Here is a 27,599-nt window from a genome sequence, read left to right as displayed (position 1 = left end):
CCACCCATTGCCTAGCCCTCACTGCTCTTCTGCCTTGGAACCAATACACAATTTTGATTGATTCTAAGATGGACAGTAAGAATTTTTTTAATTCAACATGCAAAAATAAATAAATAATATGTCTTTTAAAAAATAAGAGATAATCAACAGATTTTGACACAAGTACTACTATGATATTCATGAAATATTAAAAGAATCAGAGTTCAGTAAGTGCAATAAGTTGGGTGGATATTCTATGGAGGATTTAGGGGAAAACATGAGAAATAATTACATAGAATCAGAAGCTGCATTTGGGTAAAGGACCCCACCAATGAGCAAGTCAACAAGTATTTATTAAATGCTTACTATGTGCCAGGCACTGGCATACTAAGTATCTACGTAATGGAATCACAGCTCCATAAAAGTATGTGAGTGCCAATTCTCCAGTAATAGATTAAAAACTCTTTGAGAGATGGTATCATTCATTTTCAAATCACCTATGTAACTGGTGCTCAGTAAATGTGTTAAGTGACTAATGAATGGGCACACATTTTTTCTTCCTAATTTATTTGTAAATTCCTTAAAGCTCAAGGACAGTAACTATTCTCTCCTTTTTTATATCCTCTGTTACCACCTAAAAAAGCACTTAGCACACAGTAGGTACTGCATAAATTCCTGTTGCCTGCCTGATTGAATGAATGAATGGCTACTGCTTCATGATCCCTTAATGCCTACTAATACACAAGTAATCAATAGGTTTATCCCCATAAAATGCATCCCACAGCTTTTCCCCAGGAGGCTGAATTTATGTGCTCCCTTCAAAAGTTTCTCTCTGTGAATAAATATAACCTATTTCTAATGTTAGAAATTCTCCTCCTAAAATAAATAGGAAGCAATTCAAAAGCATAGTTGAGGTTGCAAATTTGGGAATATGTAGTTATAAACATAAACCAGTTCTGTTATTGCAGACAAGCAAGTAGAAGGAAACTTTTAACCCCCTATGCCTGAGTTTCACTGTTAAGAAATAAATCAAAATCCTTTGAAAATGTCTATAGTTCTTTTCTGGTAAGGATCCCAAATCACTACAAAACATTATCAGCCAAAATCTTGTCAGCCCATTAAAAATAGAGAAATCAGGCAGCAGGAGAGTCTTGGAATACTTTGTTCCTATTGCAGAAGACAGAACACAAGTTGAAAATCAGAATACCTGAATTTGGGTACCAGCTCAGCCATTTACTAGTCATATAAATTTATTTAGATGGCTTAGACTCTGAGCCTCAGTTTCTATACTGATTTTGAAAAAGAGACCAATAAGAATCTTCGAATCATAGACTCCAAATTCAAAATGACCTCAAAGACCATGTAGTCCAAATTTTTATTTTTTGGATGAGGAACCCGAAGCCCAGAAATGTTGAGTGCTTTTGTCCATGCTCAAAAAGGGAGAATTTGAACTCAAGGCCTTCTGACTCCAAAAATAGTGCTCTTTTTCTCTGGACCATGCTCTCAGGGTAAAGGTGAGGAGAATAATAAGCTTACATTTTCACATGTCCCATTTTGAATTAGTATATTCACTGCATCCAGTTTGAGGATTCTTATTTATCTGGGGATATCTTATTTATTTGGGGAGATCTTATTTATCAATTCTTAATCTTTATACCACATACACATACCCTTTCTACACAGTAGGTCCTAAAGAAATGTGTGTTGAATTTTAATTTGTATTTTTGATTCTGTGCTCTTCTTGAGTCCCACAAAAATTCAGCCATATTGCTGGAAAGGGAACCAGATATTATAACTGACTTCTGCACCAACCCACAACTACAGGCTAGTGCAATTCTAACTTTGAAGGTGGCAGTTTGGTCCAGGAAGCAGAAGAATTCACATAACCAGAGGCTGAGCTCTCCAGTGTGCTGACGAGCCCTAGAGAAGACTTCTGAGAAGGCAGTTTCATGGGCCAGTGACCTGGTCAATCAGTGACATCAATCTCTGCTTTAGACCCAGCTGCCTTGCTAATTAATGCAAAGCTGTTTAGTCAGTGCCTTGAGATTTGGAGATAAAAGATACTAAAGAAAGGGTCTATAAGAACATAATCAAACCTCTTTCCGTACCTTAAAAAGAAAAATGTTCTTTTTGATTTTTTTAATTTACAAAAAAAGGCAGGGGGTGGGAGGGAGAGACAGTATATAGTAAAGAAGCTCAGTTACTCATCTCCCTCCCTGCATCACAAGGTTTAGATGTTTATCTGACAATACTCTCTCTTGACGCTGGCCAGTCGCTAAACAGTTGTTTTCCCTGCCAAATATACCCTCTTCTTTTCAGTGCTTATAAATAGATTATATATAAATAGGATGAGTTGATGCTGCTCATCTGATGAGAAAGATTAAAATAGATGAACACAAAATTAAGGTAAAACAGAATGTTATTAGAGTTTGTGGGAAAAGCATCAGAGACAGTCTTGAGCCACATCCCCTGGGCACCAGAGACCCAGCAAACATAGCCAAATAAATAGGGCATCAACAGCTACATGCAGGTACAATTCACCTAAGACTACACTCTTAAAGAAATAACTGAGGAAGTACTTCCCAAACTCCATATTAATGTTAATGCCTATAGAGTGTTCTTTAATTTTATCTCTATGCATCTAGACATATTCATCACAAGTTTACCATATCATCTACCAAATGCCCTTGCTTTGACATTAGTTCATTACCCTAGGAAAGGAGAAGTGGGGGAGAGGGAGGGAGAGAGGGAGGGAGGAGGGGAGGGAGAGAGAGAGAAAAAAAGAGAGAGAGAGAAGGAGGAAAGGAGGGAGGGAGGTATATATGCATGCACATATCCATCTAATAATACTGGCAATAGGTAGTGGGGACGAACTGACAAGGAAAGTGTCTGAACCTTTAATTTTGCTGCTAGAACCTTTCAGTGTAGAAACTAAACTAAAATTAGAGTCTTATAGAACTGTCATGAACTTGGGCAGACTTTGAGAGATAGTGGAGGATAGAAGTGTCTGGCATGCAATGGTCATAGAGTCACAAAAAACACAACTGAAAGACTGAACAGCAATAACAGCAGAGCAGACTAGGTTACTTGCCCATGATCAGTCCTACAGCTAATATTTATCAGAAACGGGAAATGAGCCTAATCTTCCAGATAATGGCAACCACCATAATAGGCTAACATGTATGTAGCACTTATTATGTGCCAGGTATTCTATAAGGATTATTGCATTTGATTTTCACAACTCTGCAAGGTATGTGCTATTATTATCTCCATTTTACAGATGAGGAATTTGAGATACTCCAGTATACTTGCCAAAACTCCAAAATGGGATCATGAAAAGTCAGACACGACTGGCATAACTATACAACAACAATTTTAGAAATCACAATAACTCAGGCAGGCTAAAGCCTACCTTTCATAATTGTTGGTCTGGAGGATCCTTGATTTTACCTGGGTGGGGCATCCTCCCTCACCCTCTAGAGAGTGTTCCCCCCATTCCTCAAATCTTTAGGGAAGGAACACGCTCTCCTGCAGATCAGCACCTTAGAGTCAGTGAGTTGGAGATGAAAAGGGGCATAAGAGGTCATCTAGTCTAACGCTCTCGTTTTACACATGAGCAACTGAGGTAGAGAGAGAATAGTTTTCTGAGTAAATAGTGCAAAGAAGATTGTAGGAAGGATAGTAAAATTGTATACTGCTTTGTTACTAATTCTTTCATTTGAGTTTTTGGAAGAGTTACTAGCCATCCCTCTTCCTCGGTGAATCAGAAGCCAATTTATAGCATCCACAGCATAATTCCATACTGTATATTACCTAATTTACAGAGCATCACAAATGTTCAGAAATCTTTCCTGCCCACAAAAAGGCCAGCCAGCATATTCATCCCAGGGTACCACACACCTTCTACAGCTCTATTTCTGAGAAACGAAAAGCAATGGCCACTATAAGAAGCCAAGATGCCTACCTGTCAATGGTCCTATAAGTCCTATAGTTTGAATGCCAAAGTCAGTTAGTCAGTATTTATTATGCAATTATATATTATTATGCAGTATTTATCATGCATATTATATAGGCCAAGCACCATACTAAGCTCTAAGAACACAAAGAAAGCTAAATGATAGTCCCCGCCCTCAAGGGGCTCCCAGTCTAATGTGGGAGACAGCAAGCAAATATGTACAAACAAACCACGTGCAGGAAGGAAAAAAATAATGAAGAGAGAAAAGGCTCTAAAAGTGGAATTGGAAGATGCTTTCTGGAGCAGGCAGTATTTAAGCTGGTCCTTGAATGAAGTTGGTGAAGCCAAAAGGTAAAGATGAGGAGGGAGCCACACTCCCATATAGTACTGGGATAAACTCTCTTCTTCAGAGAATGGCCATGTCTTCTTCCCTTGCTCCTCCCAGTTTGAGAAAATTATTAATCTCATGATCCAGCCAAGGTGCTATGCCCTATATAATGACAGGCCTGGGGCTTAACTGCATTGTCTTCAAGCAGGAAGATTTGCATGTAAGCCTTCTCATTTTAACTTCTCATCTAGAAAGCGCTTTCATTAAGAGTTTTATCAGTTTATAGCCACATCCAGAACTCTAGGGCTTCTTTCTCTGTCCCTATCACACAATCCACCTCCACAAGCCAGGACTTCTCTAAAAAGCACAAAACCTCTTGGTACTCCCCTAGAATTTAAAAACTGGAGGGGATCAACCTTGAAAATCATCTCACCAATACAATTCAGAACTTAGAGATGTCCTAATGGTGGGACCAATTCATCACCCTTTTTTTTAAGAGCAAGAAATTGAGATTCTAAGAGATAAAACGGTTTGCTTTAGTCATGGAGCTAGTTAATGATGAGATTGGAGCAAGGCTTCCTATCTCATCCTCAATCCACAGCTAGTACAGGCACACCTTGCTATGCCACCTCTCTAGTCTTCTAGTCATTGGCTCTGGTTCTGATATCCTCCTATTTCAAAATCTCTCTTCTACAGAGAATAAAGAGGAAAGCCTAGCTTTGTGCTCCTTCTTAATCTTCAAAGTTGATTTCTTTATTAAAGCCCTGGATCGGAGGCCCTAGTTTCTGATCCAGCCTGCAAAGAGCAAGAAGGGAGGTTAGATATAATCTTAGATAGATCAGTAGTTGGTTCTCATAGTTTTTTATCTCAGGACCCCTTTCAAATCTTAAAAATTGCCATGGATTCTAAAGATTTTATTTAACCCAAGTTAATGTATCTATATTTACCACATTAAAACATAAAAGTCTTCATATTATTATGACTGACCTTGCAGATTCCCCTTTGAAAATGGCTGTTCTGGACCAATACCCCCATTTTACAGACGACTTACTGAGGTCTAGAGAGGTTAGATGACTAGTACAAGGTTATAAATGGAGAAATTAGAAGAGTGAGTATCCAAACACAGGTCCTCTGACTCAGAATCTAATGTCCTTAACACTCCTCTGTGCTGTGTTTCTTAAAACCTAAATCAAAAGAAGACAGAATAGAAACTTGCCCCCTTTTAATAAAATGCATTCTTTTCTGACCTTCTTTGTTTCAGACCTCCCATAGTGATCTTCCCCCTACTCAGGGCATCTGTTTCCCTATCTATAAGATAAAAGGGCCAGCTAGATTATCTCTTAGATGCTTGGTAGACCTAACTTCTACAATCTTATGAACAACTGTAATTATCAATGATACACTCTGGTGTCAGGGCATTGGTCTTAAAGATGGGAGATGCTGACTTTACTCTTATGGCCACTTCACAAGGCTAATCACTTTGTACCTGAATTAATTAGATAAAGCATGGTTATTTGCTTGAATTAACTGCGTAATTAGAGACCTGTCCTCCATTTCACCATGGTTGTACACCTGGCCTATGAGTAGACCTCAGAATCATGGACATGTTAATGTCTGTGGTTTGAGTTTTGTTTTGTTTTTCCTTTTAATTCAAATCTCATCCAGAAATGTACCAATAACTATGCACTCCTTGAACATAATTATTTTATTTTCCTATTATTTTAATTAAAGAAAAATATTTCCTTTAAGAAATTCTCTCAAATAAGTATGGGCAAAAAATTAAGAATGTCAGGATCAAAATGTGGCATTTGATTTATTTTATATTTATTGATTTACTATAAATTTATTATTTATTATCACATAAATTTATTATCAAATTATAAAGTTAATGATGTATTAGTCATCATTAACTATGTGAGCACAATGTAATAACTCACAAGAAGCTTGCAGTCCTGTTGGGAAGACAAGATACAAGAGGTGCATGGTAAAATGGCTAGCCATACAACTGATAGCACAAGCATCCAATAGAGTAGAATGGTATATTTGGTCAGTGGCAGAGGAGTTTCAAGATGACCCCAAAGCTAGGTATGAGTTCTAATTACCAGCTACTTTTTATCATCCTCTAAAACTAGCATAACAGAATAATAACTAATATGTAATCCATACATATTATCATTATCTGGTAGTCTTTTCATTGGTTTGGTACTCTTTTCAACTATAGCATCATACATCTTTTAGCTCACCTAGGGGAGAAAAAAAAAACAAATCCCTAGAGATATCATATGATTATGTGATTTGTGGGTCTTTATGCTGATAAACTAAGGAGGTGACACTCACTTACATATATTGTTTTTGTCCAGAAGATGGTTGCTGTTTTTCATACACAAGAGGACCAAAAATGGTATCACTAAGTCAGGATCAATGTACAATGTGTCCAATTGTGGTTGATGAGACCAATATAAGATGGGAAGGCTCTACCACAGGTCTGACACAAAAAGCATGTATGAACATATGGAATGATGCAAGTTATGATTGAAATTACTAAGTGATAATCAAGGAGAGATGACCCCACTTCATGATATCCTTGGAGAGAAAAATGCCTAATCTCATAGATAAAGCTCATCATAGAAATTGCATTGGATTCTGTGTCTTTAAGGAAAATAGAAAGGATAACATGTTCCTGTGTTAAAGACCATCACATTCCTCAAAAAATCAAGTTCAGCCTCTTAGCTCTGGATTAATCTGTAATCTAGAGAAATGGAAGTCAAAGCAGACTGGGCTGTCATTCATTCTTGCCTATTCTCTACTTCACCCCCCACATCCTATCCCACAATGACGACAGAACCTACAGGCAATGGTAACCAACAGGCATTGTTTCTGTACATCTGTTTGCCTTGGTTTGTGCCTGTCACAACCTTTTTAGTCTTTTCAATTTATAAGGACTTTGAGTGTAGGAACAAAAACTCTGTTCAATGGAAAGGACAGATGATATAGATATGCTTAAGATATTTAATAAGTGAACAATAACAAAAAAAAAAAACCAAACAGGAGAAGACATATAACCAATAGCTGATAAGCCACTGTTTTACTTTCTCGCTTTAGAACTGGCATAGTATTTGGTACACAAGTATATTTGAGGTTTTATAACAAAGAAAGGGATAAAATATTCTATATAGAAGCAAACATGTAAACTCTGCCAAAAGTCACAGCCAAATACACAGATTGGACAAAAAGAACAGCTGTGGTGAAAATTATATGGTCTTTATGATATAACATCTAGAAGGGCCTGGTTTAAAATTTGATCAGTGACTTCCTCACTTGACAGGACTGAGCACTATGGTAGGCAGACAAAAGAGTCCAATTAGTGAAAAGAATTTCTTGATATTAAAAAATTGTCACAAAATCATCATTTTATTATAATAAAAATACAGCAAACTCACAATCTGGAAAATGAGTATTAATTCTTAAGCAGGGACAAGGATCTGGGTCTGTGATTTCATCAACAGAAGGAACTCCCAGATGAGGAAAGTTGGTCTACCAATGTAGGTCAACCACTTCACAGCAATTTATAATCTTGGGGAGTTGAGTAAAGCACTATAGAAGTAAAGAGACTTGCTCAGCATCACACAAGTAGCATGAGTTAGAGTTGGAAATGAAAACCAGGTCTTCTGAGCTCCAAGGATAGGTCTCTAACCAGTACTCCAGAGTCATTATTCTGAAGTAGTCATCCTATAAAGGAAATTAATTGAATGGTAATTAGAAAATAATTCAAATAGAGGCTTTTTTGAAGACCACAGAAATGCTCCTAAGCAGGTATTTACCAGAGTACCTGGGAATCATGGGCTAGGGTACTGGAAAGACCATAGGAAATAATTCCATTGGCCAATCACATGAGAATTTAACTTTACAAAGGAAATTAAATTAGCTGCCAATAGTTCCAAGATTCATTTCTAAAACTCATAAGCAGAAATCCTGAAAATGAAGGGTTTTTTTTAAAGTTTATAATAATAATAAAGCATTTTATACATTATCTCATTTGATCTTTATAGTAACCCTAGGAAGTAAGTGCTATTATTATTATTCCCTGAACCACAGAGAGGGTGACTTGTCTGGGATAACACAGCTATTAAATAACTCCAAGACCAATACTGTTACCATCTAGCTCTCCCATATATGATGGCCTTTAGAATGCTCACAGCCTGAAGGAGAACCTTTAGCCAAAAGTACAAAATAAAGAACAGACCATTAAACCCCTGTCAAAAATAACCAGAGCCTCACAATTTTACACTGCTCAGGATCCTCCTAATTAATGAGTCCTCGTGGCACTGACTGCTGTTTCATTAAAGGCCCATATTATACCCTTAAAGGGTATAAAGTTTCTCCAAGATTTTATCATACAAAATACCCTTTTCAGAAAAAAACCAATCACTGTGTAATAACTGCCATGGAGATCTTTTAAAATATACATCAATATTTACACAATTTAAATTGGAAAGAACCTAATGGGCAACCTTGGAGCAACACTTTTGACCAAGATTATTCTCTCCAACACGCCCAACACATGGTCACCTACCTGGCTTGACCTTGAAGAGCTCCAAATGAAGAAAAACCCAATTCCACTTTGGCTAGCTTTCATTCATATTGTTTTCCTTACATAAATCCCAAATCTGCTTCTTTTTATTTCACCTCTTACTCCTAGTTCTATTTTCTAGAGCCAAGGAAAATAAATTTAATTATTTTCCATGTAACAGACTTTCAAATGCATGAAGGACATTATTGTGTGCTCCCTAAACTCTTCCTTCTCTAGTCTAAACAATTCCAGTTCCTTTAAGTGATCTTTAAATGGCATATGCTCGTAGGCATGTCTATGCATGGCATTCTGCATAATATGGTTTATTTCAAAGTTTTACTGATGTCCTTTGTTTTCACACACTATTCTCAGATATACCCTCCTCCTCTCAAATAAATCTTTCACTGTAATGAAGGAAAAAAAGTTCAGCAAAATCTTTCAACACATTGAGTACATCTAGCAGCAAAGGTAACATTCAGTGCCTGTTATTCAGACAACTGGACGGCTAAGCACTAAGCCCGGAACCAGGAGGACTCATCAAGTTCAAATCTGTCCTCAGACACTTACTGGCAGTATTACCCTGGGGACATCATTTAACCTCAGGATCCTCAATATCCTCAAATAAATATCCACAAAAATATCCAATATCCACAAAAGCCTCAATATCCTCAAATGAAAAATGAGGGTAATAATAGCACCTACCTCCCCAGGTTGTTGTGAAGTTCAAACAAGATAATATTTATAAAGTTCTCTAACACAGGGCCTGGTGCAAAGTAAGTTCTATATAAATACTAGCTTTTCATTATCATCATCATCATCATCATCATCATCATCATCATCATCATCATCCCTCATTTTCCAAAGAAATAAGGAAGATCATTCCTTCATTTCTTTGGGGCTGAGAATGGTTATTATAATTATACCATGTTCACTTTTATTTTTATTTACAGTTCTGTAATCATTGTAATTTTCTTCATCCTGCTCACTTTAGTCTGTATCAGTTTATAAAAGTCTTTATTTTTAAATTCCTCATGATCATTGCTTAACACGGTACAATAATATTCCATGATATTCATATGCAACAATTTATTTAGCCATACCCTAATCAATGGGCATAAGTAGTGCCATTTTTTTTGCTTTTTTTCATTTGAAGGCAAACATTTTGATATTTATGATTTAAACTTTCATATATACTATTCTAATGTCCATGAGATTTATGTGGTTGGGAACTGCATTCCAGTAATTAATATCATAATTGAGAGTAATTCAGCACATTTCATTCCTGAAACTCTTAGCAAACAACAAACAAGATGGCTGGAAATTGACAGAGAAACTAAGGTCTCTAGCATTCACTGGTCCATGATCTATTGAGTGAAAAAGGGTGAATCAGAAATGGAGCTAGTAGTAACTCCATCTCTTGCTAGAACCTTCCAAGAGGGCTCTTTTAGGGTCAATACTTAATAAGGAACACAAAATATATTTTAAAAAATCCAATAAACACATTGGGGAAACTTTTTTTAACAAGAAACTCATTTTTCTAACTAGTGTTTGAACCACTGACTCACACAGATTTCCCAAAATCTGTGTTTCTGGCATGCTGTTCACTGAGCTGAACATTCACTTTGTAAAAATGACATCCTGGCACTGGGTAGCGGCACCTCCTGTTTTATGTGTGTGTGGTTTTTTTTCTCTTTTCAAGTTGCTGCACTCAGCCCTGGCACTCTCCAATCTCATATGTCCCCTTCTCCACTCTATATTCAAGCCAACTCATAAAAATCCATCTTCCTTCTCGGTTCATTTTTTCAGCACGAACAAGGAAAGAGCCTGATGATAGAATAATAATTAATGGTTATGATATCTGGTGTCATATAAAAGGTTTGATTTCATGAGTGCATAACTGTTTACAGTACGAAAAATGTGTTCTGAGTAATGTCCTTTCGACGATATTGTATTTCAAGAAGAAGCCTGCCACTACACACAAAGACTGATGGGCGAGTTTTAAATTAGTAGGAGCTGAGATGTCTGCTCTCCCCTAGCAGGTTATTATTATGAATGGCCAATATCAGCCAGACCCCATCTTTGACCCTGCCCAGTTGGTGATCTTGCCTACCTGTCTCAAACCGGAGCCCTATGACAGTGTGTTTGATCAATAGAGAGAGCCACAAGGCAAAGGAGCTGACTGGACCTGAATCAAAATGCTTTCCCTATGTGGAAGACCTCTTATCTGACCACCTCAAAGTGTTTTATACAGCATTCAACCTCGTGATTCTCCATTTTACAAGAGGTGAATTAGGTGAATGTCCCATGGTCACTGGCTGTCCGCCTCTCAGCAGAATCCTTAAGTGATCAGTTAGTCAACAATAGTCAATAAAGCTTTTATTACTGTGTGCTTACTATGTGCCAGACCCTGTGCCAAGGAATGGGAACACAAAGCAAACCATTTACTGCCATCAAGGAACTCACAGTCTAATTGGGAAGACAATAGGCAAACAACTAAGTACGTGAGAGACAGATAAAAGAGAAATTGGGAGCAATCTCAGAGGAAGAGGACAAGGAGAAATGAGGATGGTCTCTTACATGGGGTAAGATTTGAATTGGGAATTGAAGGAAACCAGGAAGTGAGACCAGCATGAAGGGCATTTCACCACTGAAAATAAACAGTCTTGATATAGAGTACTGAGTGCAAGGGAAAGTAAGAGGGCCAGTGAAGTTGGATCAAAGAGAACATGGAGGGGAGTACAGAAAACCTGCAGAGGTAGGTACAGCTTGGTAGAGAAGAGCTTTCTAAAATAGAGCATTTGACATTTGATCCTGAAGATAATAGGGAGATCTTAGGGATAATTAAAGGAGTGGCATGGTCAGATCTGTACCATGACATTTTCCTTTCTAGTGTCCAATATACATCTTATATTTAGTAAATATCCATTTCATTAAGACTTCTCAAATTGGGGTTGGGAAATGGGAGAAAAAATAACCCTGGAAACCTAGAAAGGAGTACACAATTTGAGGGTTTAACCACAACCATAGAAACAGGTAACAGACAATGGGATAAGTTAAGGTTTCTGAAGGTGCCCAGTGGCTGATCTTCAGAAGATTTTTCTTTTGTAAAAACCAAGGATCATGGTGAAGGGAGCCCCAAAGTGGAAAGGTCATGGAGTTCATTCCAAGAAGAAAACCGAGTCATTTAAAACACAATTTTTCTACTAATTTTAAAAAAGAGTATTTTGGAACTGAATATTTTTTCATGGTATAGTAAGGGAAGAGTCTATATGGTCTCATGAAGAGAACCAGATTAAGGAAAGAGACAAGAGCTTGAAGGTAAGTGTTGAAATGAAAACAAACAGCCCTTTTATGAACCACCTAGGCAGCCCAAACTTCATCCTTTCCTCACAAACCCCATTTCCTGAAAACAAAGAACTAAGGAAATGTCAACTCAGAAAGCAGCAGTTTAAATCTGCCTGAAGAATATTCATTTCACCTCCAAGGAATAAGTTATTTCTTAACATAAGGGTGGGGGAGTGGAGAAAGCAGAGAGGGGAGAGGTTATTTAGAGAAATTAGTTATGGGAGAAAAATGCCACTCTAAATGGAAAGATTATCAACACAGAAAGAGATGTGTTAGCACCTAATAAGAAAGACAGCGAGGCAAAGAGAACATCTGAATATAGCCATTAACAAAACAGAAGAGAGGCTGTTTACTGTATTAATGCTACCTTTACTGCTCTGTAAAAACAAAAAAAGGATTGTATTTGGGCCATCACACTCCCATCTTTTCAATTACAGAGATAGAGCAATCTCAGATTCCAAAGCTAACTACAAATCAAAATTGTGTTATGTTATCTGCTGAGACACAAATGGAAAATAAATACTGTTAACTGTCACTTTCCATTAGGTAACAGAAATTCAATTACATTTCAAACAAGCCTCCATGTCAACAGAATAAATCTGTTTCATAAATGAGCAGGTAACCATTTTTGATTCCAACTTCCCAAAGGGAAAAAATCAATTTTAATCACAATTCTTCAATTTTTTTTCCATATGAATGTTTTGGAGCAGAGTACATCATCTGGCCTAATAAACACTTGTACAAAAGAAAAAGAAAAAAATCTGAAATTGGTTGTTGTTACTTTCTGGTGCCTTTTAAACTAGAGGCTCTTCATGTCTGACTCGCCTGAACTCTGTACTCTCTGATGTTTTCACTTTAAAAGCAAGTATTAGACAGTTGGGGTGGGGAGAAGCCCAATAACAACTCAGCCCTCAGCCCTTCCACAATCAATAAATTGGGATAAGTCCTAATCAGAAAAGCAACAGGAGACTATAAATGAATTTCTATGACATATCCAAAGAAGAGGAAAACTCCCCTTCAAAAAAAAAAAAAGGTTAAGCAAAATCAGGAATGTTCTAAGGGACTCAGTCAACCAGAGGACAGGTAGACAGATCTATGATGACTGAAAGAAAAAAGAGTGAATTGCTCATGAAGTACATAGGTATTTAGAGCTAATAAATTCTTACTGGTTATCACTTTGTTAGGTGTGGGAGGGGGTTGGTTGGGAAGAATGTTTGTTCTAGTTGATCCAGAAATTTTCCATAACGGGTCCCCCAAAATGTAATTTTTTAAGTGCTAACGCAAATTGAACTTCTTATGCTAAGCAATTTGGAAGGAAGCAACTGGAGAAAAATTATAAGAGAAGTGTTTACTTCCTCTCCATTCAGTTTCCCTTACTGAAAACTGTTTTCAGTAAGTCAGGATTCAAAATGGTCTCAAATGACGGAGACTAATATCCAGTCCTACATAAGCAGTGGACAGGAAGGGCAAAGCTAGACAATGGTTTATGTGAAAAAGATCTGGGTGCCTTGGCAGACTCTAAGCTTTGTATAAACTAATAGTAAAATAAAGCAACCCAAACATGCTCATTTGATCTTATTGTTACTGATAGAGAATCTGTAATTTCATTGCAATAAAGTAACTTTCTCACCAAAGCAGAACAGAAACTTCCCAGCATTCAACTTTTGAGATTTGCCTAAGCTTAGCAGTAGTGAAAAGGGAGTTGGTATAGAAATTGGTAAGACAGAATTTTATCAGGTAGCTAGGTGGCAGAGTGATTAGAGTCCTGGGTCTGCAGTCAGGAAAACTCCTCTTTCTCTTCCTGAGTTCAAATCTTGCCTCAGACTCTTACTAGCTATGTGACCTTGGGCAAGTCACCTAATTCTGTTTGCCTCAGTACCTGATCTGTAAATTCAGCAGGAGAAGGAAATAGTAAACCACTCCAGTATCTTTGCCAAGAAAACTACAAACAGGGTCACAGAGTTAGACATGACTGAAACGATTAAACAACAAAGACAGAATCACTGAATTGGAGAGTTGGAAGAGACCTAAACAGCCACACTTATCAAATTCAAATGCTGTCATAGCTGTGAAGTCTCTGCCCAAAGACCTTTAAGGAGGGGGAACCCACTACTTCTCAAGAAAGTCCACTAGAGTCAAAATCGCTTTAGGATCCAGAATCTGTTATCCACTGAGTTAGCTCTCCCTTCCAGGTAAGTGTCATCTATAAATATGATGAGTATATGATGTATTCCTTTAACCAAATCATTGATGAAAACGTTAACCTCAGAGTCTAGCACAGATTTCTGGGCTAATTTGCTATAGTCTTCCTGCCATGGCGATCCTGAACCACTCACAATAACACTCTGCATCTGGTCATCCAAGCAATTATATTGTCATTCCACTTCTCTGCACCTTCTCCACAAGGATAAGTATGAGACACTTTATCCAAAGGTGTGCTAAAATCTAAATAAACTATATCTACAGCATCCCTGTCATCTGACTAACTTCAAAATTCTGTCAAGAAAAAAGAAAGGAAGTCACTGGCATGACAAATCCTTAGTGTAACTTTAAGTCATTTAAGCTATTAAAGATCAGGACTTCACTGAGACTTTAAGGACACCCCATAGCCTTGATGAAACCATACTGGCTCTCTCTAATCACTGCTTCCCTTTCTAGATGTCCACCAACCCTCCCTTGAATGATGTAATATAAAAATTTTCTAGGAATCTGGGACAAGCTCTTTGGCCCATAGTTTTCCTACCCTCTTCTCTTTCCTTTTTCACAAATCTGTACATTATTTGCCTTCCTCCAGTCTTGTGGTACCTCTCTCACTGCCCATGTTCTTTCATCCATCACAGGTAGTGACTCAGCAGTCACATCAACCAGTTCTTGCGATAAGAAAGGATGGTGTTCATCTGGGCTAGGAGACCTCAATTCAGTTAGGGCAGCAGGTACTCTCTTGTTAACTCCTTATCATCGGCATCGACTGTGGCTTAGACATGTTTGTTTTATTTTTTTTCCAGCTCAAAGTTCATTTTTCTTGATGGGGAAAAGAAGTAGCTTTGCTTTTCTCTGTGGTCAGATACCATAATTCTATCCACCCACCAAATACCAAAGTCCTATTATTTCTTTGATTCTACTTTTGATTTTCCTCAGCTCCTGCTGAATTATGCATTTAGCATTCCTGACGCTATTTTTACAATATTGTGACATGCTCATATTCATCTTGTGTTGCCTAGCCTTACTTCCATCTTTTGTACATTTATTTTAAAAATCTAAGTTGGTCAGTGAGTTCCCTGAAGATACATACCTTCAGATAAATTTTCCTTGGATAAATCCAGTTTTTCCTGGTCACTGAAATTATTTAACTTTGTCTTCAGAATGTCAGTCTTGAAAATCTCCCATCCTTCCTGGCTGGCTTCCCTTTAGCATTTTAGTCCATGGGATTCCAACTATCTTCCTTCTGAACCCTTTGAAATATGCTTTCCCAAAATCAAGGGTGCATGACAGACCATGCCCAGATTTTCTCTCTTCATATCATACATTGTAGAATTGAGGGTTCACTTCTCCTCAGGTTTCCCATCAATCTGGCTCAGGAACCAGTTCCACTCTGTTAGTGGGACACAGTTTCAGAATAGAATTTTCTATTGGTCTTCAACCAAATACTCACCATTATTTTTATGATCTCTCCCCCACCCAACACACCCTTCTCCAAAATTTTCCTACTTATTTTGAATGTGCTACCATTCTTCAGTCACTAGGGTACATAACTTCAGTATCATACTTAACTCTTCAACACCAGGCCCCTTACCTATCCATCAGTGTCCAAATCTTGCTCTTTCTGGCTCCAGGCCATCTTTTAAATCTGGCCTCTTCTCTCTATTCATAGAATCATCACTTCAGTTCAGGTTCTTATCTACTCTTGCCTAGATTATTGCAACAGCCTATTAATTAGTATCCTGCTTCATGTCTTTCCCCAGCCCAGTCTATCCTTCATATGGCTTTCAAAGTGATTTTCCTTAAACAAAGATCAGATCTGTGTAGTTTAGAATAAAATCTTGAACCCTTTGACTCCGTCTCCCAGAATTCTTTCCCCAACCCAAAATTCCTTTTTCCATTTTTGTTTATGTTCATCTTTACATTACTGCTTATATAGTTCTGTAAGCACCTCCCTCACTCTCTCTTCCATGTGAGTGACCTGAATAAGCTCCCTCTTGACTCTAGCCTTTTAGTTTCCCTTTTTGCTTCAAGTTTAATTTAATAAATCTTATTAAATATAATACTTGCAGTATTTTGGATATTAATTTTTTAATCTACAGATCACGTCATTTCTCTCAACAAAAAAAAAAAACAAGACTTTACTAATAATATCCAATAGAAGCTTCTACATTTAACTTTTAAAGCCCTTCACAATCTGACTTCAATTATCATTTCAGTCTTTTTGGGCATGACTCCCCCTCCAATACTGTACATTCCAAAAAAAATGGCCTCTCTATCCCTGGCCTTTGTGACTGGGCTATCTGGCTCCCCTGCCTGGAAGACACTAAGCCCTCAATACTGCCTCAAAGAATCCTTCTTTTCCTTCAAGACACCACTATCTTCAGCATGAATGAATGAGTGAAAAAGCATTTATTGATTGTGTATTATGTGCAAAGCACTATACTAATCACTGCAAAAACAAATTGAAAAGTAAGACAGTCTCTATTCTCAAAAAGCTCACATTCGAATGCAAGAGACAACACAGATGGAAAGTTTCAGCTGCAAGTCAGATGGAAAGGTCCCATGGCCCTTAGGGTGCAGTGACAAAGCAGATGGTAACCTCTTTTCTTTAATGTCTTTACATTGAAAAAATGATATCAATTTCTGATGCTGAACCATTTGACGGTACCAAAGACATTGCTGGCAAGAACTTTCTTTTCTAGGTCTTTAGGAGCCGTGACTGAAGCACTTTTAGGAGCAGTTGCTGGGCTGCATCTCTACAACAGCTGCTTACCAGTATGATGGCTGTGGACTCTGAACTGAAAGCATTGCTTTTCCCAAGGCTCTTGGGCTCAGGGTTCTTGGCTGCCTCCATGAGGGCCATGATGGTCAAGGTGGTGATATTGGTTTGACTTGCCTGGCAGATGCTTTTTTCTGTCTCTCCCTCGGAGTGCTTCGATGCTTCAGAAAGGCCGGGTATCCTGTGCTCTAAGTGATAGTTGATGGTGATGGAAGGGACCTTCCTCCACAGTAATCACTTCTGTCATGTCTGGGAGAACTGGGCTAGAAGCAGAACTGGTGGTGTGAGGGAGGGAGGTTCTACCATTTACAGAGTTCTCTGCTTATATCTGTCTGTTGGTGGCAATTGATTAGTGCTTGTCGCTATTGCCAGTGAAGAAGCTGGACCTCTTCTCCACAATCATTTCTCCATTCAATGATAGCTACAGAGTTGGCCTGGAAGCAGATTTGGGAGTTTGGAAGGTACTACTATGCCCAAGATTCTGGGGTTCTTCATCAGGGTCTGAGAAGAGATGGTAGTCAAGGTGGTACTTTAACTTGCCTGGCATGTGTTGCCCCCTATCTTTATAAGATATTCCTGATTCTGCTAACTTCCCCTAATGCCTCCTCAAGTTCCCCTAACTCCCCTCATTAATCATTTGCATTTATTTGTATTTATCCTAGATATACTTAAATCTGTTGTTTTCTCCCATTCAAATACAAGCTGCTCATGAAAAGGGATTCTTCCATTTTCATTATTTGTGGCCCCAACATTGTATGTCTGGCACACAAACAAAGTTTGCTGATTAAGGCTTCCTCTTTGGATGTCTAAATTTCTTTGGATGAGTATGCTCTCCATTCCCTTCTGACTCTCTATTTCTTTTGAGTAAGAGATGCCCTTTTGGACCCATGGTCTAGTCACGGGTTTCATCCTATCTAGTCTTGGTAATATTTATGAAGTAAAATTTGCCATTTTGAATTAGGGCACCTACTTTCTCTTCTGTGCCAGCTAAACTGGGCATTTACAGACATTTGAAGCTACGGTTTTATTATTTTAGCCCCTTTCTTGGATTCTGTCCCCTGGGACCTTCTTGGTTTCTCAATTGTTGTTCTTCCTTTTTGGCAACCACTTTTCACAATATCTAACTTGGAGAATATACACAGCCAATTATTTTCCTTCCTCTCTCCTTTTTTTCAGAACAGCATAGCGCTCGGTTAATAAATGCTTACTGGCTGGCTTTTTATTTAAAGTCTTTTTATTAGATTTGTAAGACACCTGGTAAATAAATTCAGATCAACCTTCATTAGATGTACTCCATCTCAGGACAGGAACCTATCATTCTTGTATTTTAAGACCTTGGTTCAAGGCCAGTCTCTTGACATGTGCTGGCTTTATGACACAGAGCAAGTCATTTAACCTTTCAGTGCCCTTAAGAAAACCTCCAATTCACTGTTAGATTGCATTCATAAGAGACAAAATTCTATGAAGATTAGTCCTACCATGCCCAGTCCTGATCAGATCATATCTGGGCCACTAGGTTCAGTAGAGGGCAACTAGGATGGTAAAGAGACTAGACACCATGCTATACAAGACTAATTGAAGGGAGGCTTATTCTGGACAAGAAGAAGCCTAAAAGAGTGGGGCATTATAAATTGTCCTCCAGTATCTGAATGATTATTATATGGAAGAAAAAAAAAACTCTTCCCCATTGCTACAAAGGGGCCAGGCTATGCTGGGAGAAATATAGCCCCAGAAGTCAAATAAATAGTTGGAAGTTGCAGAGAAGTAGGCTTAAACTCTACATGAGAAAAACTCCCTAATGATAAAAACTATACAAAACTAGAATGGGCTACTTCTGGGGGTCATGCATTCCCAGTCACAGGAAGGGAGGCCAGATGCTCACTTATCTAAGTGTGTGAATGTATGTATATGTGTAACAAACACACACACACACACACATATATATATATATATACATGTATATATACACATACATATATTGGAAGGTGAACTGGGAAAAACAAATCTCATTTTATAGAAAATAGAAAATTTTTATGGAAAATCTCATTTTATAGGAAAACTCTTTTCTATAAGCCACCGTAAAAATCAAGTCAATGGATACAATATATGCAAGAATACTGAAGACAATAATATTTATTGCTGAAGGAAAGGAAAACCCAAGGGGTTATCTGGCCCAAGGAACAAAACTAGGGAGAAGATCAGCACCCTGAGTCCTGCCCTTGGCTCTATCAAATGTTTGCTCTGAGGCCTTGGGTGACAGTGCTAAACCTTCTGTGTCTCAGCTTCCTTATCTGCAAAAAAAATGAGAATGATAATCTCAATTTACCACAAAGAGGTGTTGTGAGGGTAGTGGGAGGAATGACTAATTAATGATTTCAAGATCACTTGAAACCCAAAAAGAGTTATTTCTCCTCTTTCTTCCAGGCACCGAGTTTCCACTGATCTCAAAAGTTGTTCTGCAGTCCCTGCTGACAGCACCAGAAGAAAGGAGCCCCTTACTGTTCAATAATAAACATGAGAGGCAGCTACATCCGTAGACAGGAAGCATGAAACCAAGCACAGAAGGGTCTGAGTAAGTAGAAACAGCAGATCTCCATAATTCTAAAAATTTCTGAGACTGGGCTAAAGAAGATCAATACTCACAGGAAGAACCTCATCATTCAAAGTTAATTCCCATTCATACTAAGGATAAAGGAAATATGAGGAATTTAAGGAAATCTGCTGAATTTAAGACCCATCTGAAGCTCACATTTTGAATAAAATTTCACTTTCCAGGTTTCCATAATAACAACCTGGCATTTATATAGCACTGGAGGGTTTACAAAGTGCTTTACAAATATTATCTTGTTTCATCCTCAGGATAACCCTGAGAGGCGAGTGCCATCATTACTCCCCTATTACCGAGAAGAAAACAAAGTTTGAGGGAGGTTAAGTGACCTGTCCAAGATCACACAATTAGTAAGTCAGATTTGAGTGAGGTTTTCCTGACTCCTCTTGTAGTGCTGTACCCACTGCCCCACCCAGCTGCCTCTATCAAGTTTCTTCAATTTTCTCCTTTATCAATTATTTTCTAAAATTACATATTACTCACATCTCCCTCCCAAAAACACTAAAACTCCAAACGATGGCATTCTCCTTCCCATCTCTGTGCCTTCCTATCATTATCATCATCATCACAAGCATTTAGATAGGACTTTAAGGTTCACAATGCACTTCACAAGTATTATTTCACTTGACCCTTACAAAAAACTAGGGAAGTAGGTTCTATTATCATCCCTATTTTGAGGATGAAGAAAACAAGGGTAGGAGAAGATAAATGATTTGCCCAAGATTTCACAGCTGTCTAAGGCTAAACTTGAACTCAGGTCTTCCTAAGATAGTAGGCATGTTTTCTTCCAAGCCTCCTCCCTCCTCACCTCTGCCTCTAGGAACCCAAAGCTCCCTTCAAAACTCAAATAACATACCCACGAAGATGTTTCCCAGTTGCTGAATTGTAAATGCTCCCTGTTCCACTGCTACTTTGTTTTTGTTTTTATATATTGTACTTTTTTATTTACTTATCCATGTTCATTGTTTTTCCCCAGAAGACTGTAAGATCTTCCAGGACAAGGACTGTTTTGTTTCTTTCTTTGCATCTCCGGCCCCATGCTCAGTGTTTGTAACTAAGTAAACAATAAATGACTGTTGAATTGAATTAAATAAGGAGTCTAGTATCACACATGTAAATAAATAAATATATATATATAGTAAATATTACTACATTTGTGTTGAGTATTTCTAAATTCTGCTTCTAAGTCAATAATAAATAAGCCTTAGGTCTTCCAACCAAAAGGGGTGGTAGGGGGAAAGAGAAGTCCCGTACTTAAAGGCAGTACCAAAGAAATAAAAAGCAGGGTAGAAAAAGAGCCTGGCAAATATTTCATCTTTCTACTTGGCAGGAGTCATAGGATCTGAAAGGTGAATAGCACCCAGAGTCCTGTGGCACACCATTATGGACCTCTTCCAGGCTGAAATGGATCTGTTTACATCAAGTCATCATGGTTAGTTTTTCAAAGCAGTGAGCAGCTCTGTCTTCTTATCTATTATCAAACGAGCATTTCACCGTCTTGTCCTCAGGGACATCATATTCGACTTTGTCAGATGCACTGCCTTGTTGAAATCAAAATATACTGTCTCTCAACACAATTCTCAGATTTGCTGGTAACGCTGACATGAAAGAAAAATCAGGACAACTTTGCATGACTAAGATCGTGGCATCACAGCTTTTAGATCTAGGATGTAAAGCATAGGATTGATTTAGTGATTAAAGGCACCTTACAGATGGATCTTGTCCAGGATTTCTTAACCTAGAGTCCGTGAAAGTTTTCTTTTTAATATTTTGATAACTTGCATCATTTTCCTTTGTAAACATATATATTTTATTATATGCATTTTATAATATAATTCTGAAAAAAAGGTCCACAGACTTTACCTGACTGCCAAAGGACTGACTGTCCATGGCACAAAAAAAAGGAAAAGGTGAAGAATTCTTGAATTCTACACCAACCTGTTCATTTCAAAGGGAAGGAGACTGAGGCCCAACAAGGACAATGGATCACAGGGTTGGAGCTGGAAGGATCTTTAGAGACTGTGTGAGCCAACTCTCTCATTTTACAGATGAGGAAATTGAGGCTAGAGTAAGGGTTAAGAGGAACATCCAAGGACATAAGTTTAGTCAAATAATGCTGCTTCTCTTCTAAGTGTTTACAATCCATTTTTAACATAGGAGTATTGGATTAGAAGTCAAAGGAACCGAGGAGTTCAGGGACTAGTTCTGCCACTTCTTCCTAACTGTTTATGTCCCCACGTCCCTGCCCCTAGCTCTTGTCTGCTTTCTCTCTGGCTGACCCCATGAGCTCCCATACAGATGCTTTCCATCACCACTCTGTAGATGAATCTTAGATCTTTCTTTTTAGTCTCTCTCCCAAACTTCATTTGTGCATCTCCAAAAATCTAATAAACATTTCCAACTGGATATTCCATAGATGTCTCAAACTTAGAAGAATTCATTTTTCCCCAAACAGAATTCATTTTTCCCCAAAAAAAAAACTCACCTCTTTCCTGGATTCATTTCTGTCAAGGATGCCACCATTCTTTTTGTCACAGGTTTGTAGTTGCCACATTATAGTCAAATTCTAATTAATCTCAGAGGCAGCTAGATGGCTCAGTGGACTGAGGACCAGGTGTAGAGACAGAATGTTCTGGGTTCAAATTTGACCTCTGATACTACCTAGCTATGTGACCCTGAGCAAGTCACTTAACCTCTTTGCCTATCCCTTTTTGCTTTTCTATCTTGGATCCAATACTTAGTATTGATTCGAAAACAGAAGATGAGGGTTTTTTAATAAATAAATAAACAAACAAACAAACAAACAAACAAATAAATAAATAAAAGAATGAATAGATAGATGGATAGATAGATAACTTTTAATTACTCTCCCTACCTGAAGTCTCTCCCTTCTCCAACCCATCTTATGTATGAAATGATTTCCTCAAGTCTTTGTCTGATCATCTCACTTTCCAACTCAATAAATTGCAATGGCTGCCTAGTGTATCTAGCATCAAATTCCTCTCTTTGGTATTCTACGTCTATTAAAATATGGTCCCCATTTATTTTCCAGTATTATTATTCTCCTTCCTGCTCACTATGTGCTGGTGAAACTGGTCTTCTTATTGTTCCTTTCACAGTGCTTGGCAAATAATAGATGCTTAATAAATGCTTATTGAATGATGGACTGTATGATCTTGGGAAAATAATGACCTTTCTGAGCCTCAGCATTCTTAACTATAAATGCAAGAGCTGAATTCGACATCCCTTGAATATTATTTTGATTCCAAATCTTCCACCCTAAATAATTCTTTTTTATAATTTTGCAAAGGATGAAAACAAACTCTTCATTTTTACAGTTTCTGGAACCCATTCTTTTCTCATTTTCAAAAAACAAGATGTTAATTGATCTTCTGACACTTTGACAAATCAATCAATAAACAGTTATTAAGCACCTACTTTGTGCCAGGTACTATGCTTAGCCCTGGGTATATAAAAAGACACAAAAGACAGTCCCTGCCCTCAAGAAGTTTACAATCTAACCAGACAGCTGCAAATCTCAGGGCTTTCCAGACTATGAACAGAGTTTCTAGGATCAAATCTGCAAACTCTTTGTCAATTGTATTCATCCAGCAAATTTCAGTTCTTAAGCAGCCAAGTAGTTTCTTCTATCTCTTCATCTATCCTGGGTTTTCATTCCTGCTTAACCACATTTATTGCTTTCCAATTTAAAGATCACTCTCATTGATAGAAAAAAGCAAGAAAAACAGGAATTGTACAGTTTCTGCTTTGCCTCTATCATCTGCTAACATTACACCATCTGCCCGAATAAATGTTTATTGAAATAAAACTCCCTTAAGCAATAGGTCTCTTCCTTCCTTGTTCTCCTTATCAATTTAGGGTACCCTTAGTTACAGAGTACTGGATTGCCATATTATCCAACAGGGATCCCTCTTTCTAACCTCAACACTGTCATACCTTTTTCATCTAAAAACTAACATGGAACTTATATTTTTTTCTAACACTTCATCTTTCCTTCAGAACTAAGTGGGGCAAAGGATAGGATACTGGGTTTAGATTCAGGAAGAACCCAGTTTAATCTGGCTTAGACACTTACTATCTGTTTGATCTTGAGCAAGTCACTTAACTTCTGTCTACTTCAGTTTCCTCATCTGTAAAGTTAGGATAATAACAGCTTCTCCCTCTGTGGGCTCTTGTTAAGATGAAATGAGATATTTGTAAGTGCTTGGCACAATGCCAATTGACAAATGACAATAGGAGGTGCTTAATAAATGTTTTGTTTCCTTCTTTCCTTCCTTAGAACCCTGCTCACTGAGAACATCTCTGCTACTATAGTGTGATGAAAAGAGACCTGAAATTGGAGCCAGAAGACCTGGTTTCAAGTACTAGCTCTACCCCTTGTAGTCATGTGATTATAAACTATTTGGTTAACCTAGCTAGGTCTCAGTTTACTCATCTATTGAATGGGAATACTCTCCCAATAGGGTATACTGTTGTATAAAGCAAACACAATATAAACTACAAAGCACTATATACATGTGAGTTATTACTAAGTAGAGAAGAGGACACCCAGAGTTATCCCATCCAGTCACCTAATGAATGTCTCACCCACACACCACACACCTATTAGGGAAGATGGGCAGAAGATCTCAGCTAGAGTTGTGGACAACAGATGTATATGACTAATGAGCACGAATGGGTTGGAGGAGCTCAGCTAAAGCTATGCCTTAGAAATGAACATCAGAGATGCCACTCAGATCTACCACATACTGAAGTCATCTTTCCACAGCTGTCAATGCTGGTGAACATTTATTTGACCAGTCCAGCCTTTGAAAGAGTTCCTGGGCATAAACAAAAAAAAAAATGGAGGAAATGAATGAAAGGTTTGCCATGACTTGGCTGCAGTAGTCTGACATACTCCCCTCCTAAAGTCAGAGAATCCCAGTTCTATGAATAAATTTTTCTACGTAGTAGTCTCCTTTGGTCTGTGGTTTACTGCATGGGTTCCTCTGCATTGAATACAGTTCATTCACCCATTCCTGGGTGTTGGATATTTTTATAACAAGCTTTCCCCCATGTTAACAGCTAAAGTTTCAATTATCACTTCCAAAAAAATCTCCCCAGACTGCATTACAAAATTTCCCTAACTTTAAGGTTTTGAAATTAATTCTATAATCAGTGGCTTCTGGTCATGCCAATAATAAAAAAATCAATTCATAGAGCCACTACTGCTTTATATTACATTCATAAAATTTTAGAGTTGGATTAGAATTTAAAGACCATCTAGTACTGGGGTTCTTAACCTGAGATCCAGGAGCCTTTAAAATATATATCTTGATAATTATATTTGGATATGACTCTTCCTCTGCAATCCTACGTATGTATTTAAAAATGTTAACCTGAGAAAGGGTGGTGGGCTTCAGCACACTTTGAAACATGGCATGACACAAAAATGGTCCAGAACCCTTGCATCTTATTCCAATTCCATCTTTTTATAGCTAAGGAAATAAAAACCGTCAAGATTACATGACTTGCCCAAAGTCTTGTATCTAATTATTGGCAGAGTTGAGAGCAAAAGCCGGCCCCTGACTCCTGGGTCATTTGTGTTCCACAAGTCAAATAACAAATCATTACTGAATATTTATTGTCCTAAGCACCATGAATGATTTTTTAATGTTCTACAAGATAGAAACTGTCTTCAAGGAGCTTATAGTCTTCCCCAAAAACAAGGAGGGGGAGCAAGGGGAACAGTGAGTCATCTAACATCAGTGCTGTGCCTATACTTGGAAAAAGGCAGCAAAGAAAAAGGGGAGCTTAAGAGTTAGAACACTTAACAGAATGAAAAGCCCTCGTGGGGTCTGTAAAGGTAAATGCTCTGAGGAGCGTGTGTGTATAGTGTGTATAAGGAGAAAGGGGAGCCTTGATTCAGTCTCAGCCTAGGAGTTGGCTCTGAACAGAAAGTGCGTTTGAGCCACTAATTATCAGTAACCCTGTGTCACTACCAGCTCTCCTGGGCCCAGATTCCTGCCCAATCAGCTCTCGCTCTGCTGCCCTGACCTGCCTGTTTTAATGAATACCCAAGGCATTCCTGCAGCACGGATACTCTCAACCTCATCCTTCAGAAAATAGGTGGAGACACAGACCTTTGGCTCCAGAGTTATGATACTCAGTTTCCCTGCCTTTACTGACTTAAAAAAAAAAAAAGCAGGTCATTCACTCCAGTGGGGAGAAGAGAACAAAAAGGCAGTTGAGATCACTTGTCTCATCAGTGATAGTTATAAATCAGGAGGGACCTCAGCTACATTCACTTGTAAGCCTCTGCTATGCTTGCATGCTTGATACGGTCTATTCTTGTCTTTTTCAATAACTAGAATTGTTTCTGATATCTTTCACAATAAATGTTGCCCTAAATTATCTTTACAATATGGAATGCAATAGTCCATGCTAGGGTTCTTCTTTGAGTTACCAAAAAAAAAGTGTCTAAATGGAAATGGATCAATAAACATAATCTGATTGTCTCCTTTCTCCTGTCTCCAATTCTTTGTACCAGCTGTTCCCAGCTCCTGGGATCCTCCCTTTCCTTTACCCAATAAAATCCCTGACTTCCCTCAACACTCCACCATCTGCTGGAGGCCTCGCCAGGATCTGGACCCCTAGCTGTGATCCTAGAGGTGCCAATATTTATATGTTGTCTCCCCATCATGTTTTTGCCTTTCGTTCTGCCTCCAGCACTTAGCACAGGACAGGGGACATTGCATAATAAGTGACTGCTGATTGATCTTCTGGCATTCTAGTGAGACATGTTGGCTACATCTTGTGAACCTGTATACAAATCAAGGCCTTTGAGGGTTAAGGAAATTGAAGGGGCCTATAGCAAAACAGGAAGGTTTCTCTTTTGTGGGGAAAACCTAGCCTTGGGTTTCTGCCATTTTTTGGTCTTCTTTCACATACCAAGGGTGAAGGGGCTTTTCCCAACAACAAATGAGGTTGATCTCTATTAACCTACAGGTTTACTTTTGTCCCCACCTGGTTATCTATTCCTAGCAAAAAGTGTCAAGCCCAGTGTGTTCCTCAAATAAAAAATCAATATGTTGAAAACAATTTTAATTCACCACAAGGTTGTTTTCATCCTCAGCCTATGATAAAATTAAGTTTAACATCCTCCTGAAATTTCAAACAGGATCACTCTTAGAACATCCTCTGTAGCACTGGTGAGTTTTTAAAATGAGGATGTGAAGTCACCTGAAAAGAGAAGGTAAGAAATAGGACTTGATAACTAAATACAGGCACATCAAAACAAAAAATAAAATTTTAAATGGTGAGAAAATAAGCAGGGGGCAAGGGGTGAGTGGGCCCCATCTGGTTAAATAGCAAAGTACAGGAGTTTATTCAAGACCAAAGAAAAGGATCTTTCGAAAAACCAAAATCCATTCGATATGAAGCTTACAGAAGAATAAACTTTAGCAGGCAAGATGTAAAGTATAGATTAGAAAGGATTAAAAAGGGTGTTTGAAAACAAACAACCAATGATAACACAACAAATAATATTAAATTCTTTAAGTACATCAGAAGTAAGACTGCTGCAAAGGGATCAGTGAATCTGCTAGACTAGCCCAACATAAAGGAGATATTCAAAAAGGATAAGGAGATTGCAGGGAAATGAAATAATGTATTTGCATCAGTTTTCACAGTGGAGAATAGGGGAGAAAAAAGAAAAGAAAAGAAAAGAAAAGAAAAGAGAAGGAAGGAAGGAAGGAAGGAAGGAAGGAAGGAAGGAAGGAAGGAAGGAAGGGAGGAAGGAAGGAAGGAAAGAAGGAAGGAAGGAAGGAAATA

Source organism: Gracilinanus agilis, chromosome 6 (genome assembly GCF_016433145.1).
Source record: "Gracilinanus agilis isolate LMUSP501 chromosome 6, AgileGrace, whole genome shotgun sequence".
Classification (NCBI taxonomy): Eukaryota; Metazoa; Chordata; class Mammalia; order Didelphimorphia; family Didelphidae; genus Gracilinanus; species Gracilinanus agilis.
The sequence above is the reverse complement of the archived record's forward strand: the minus strand, read 5'-3'. Positions refer to the sequence as shown.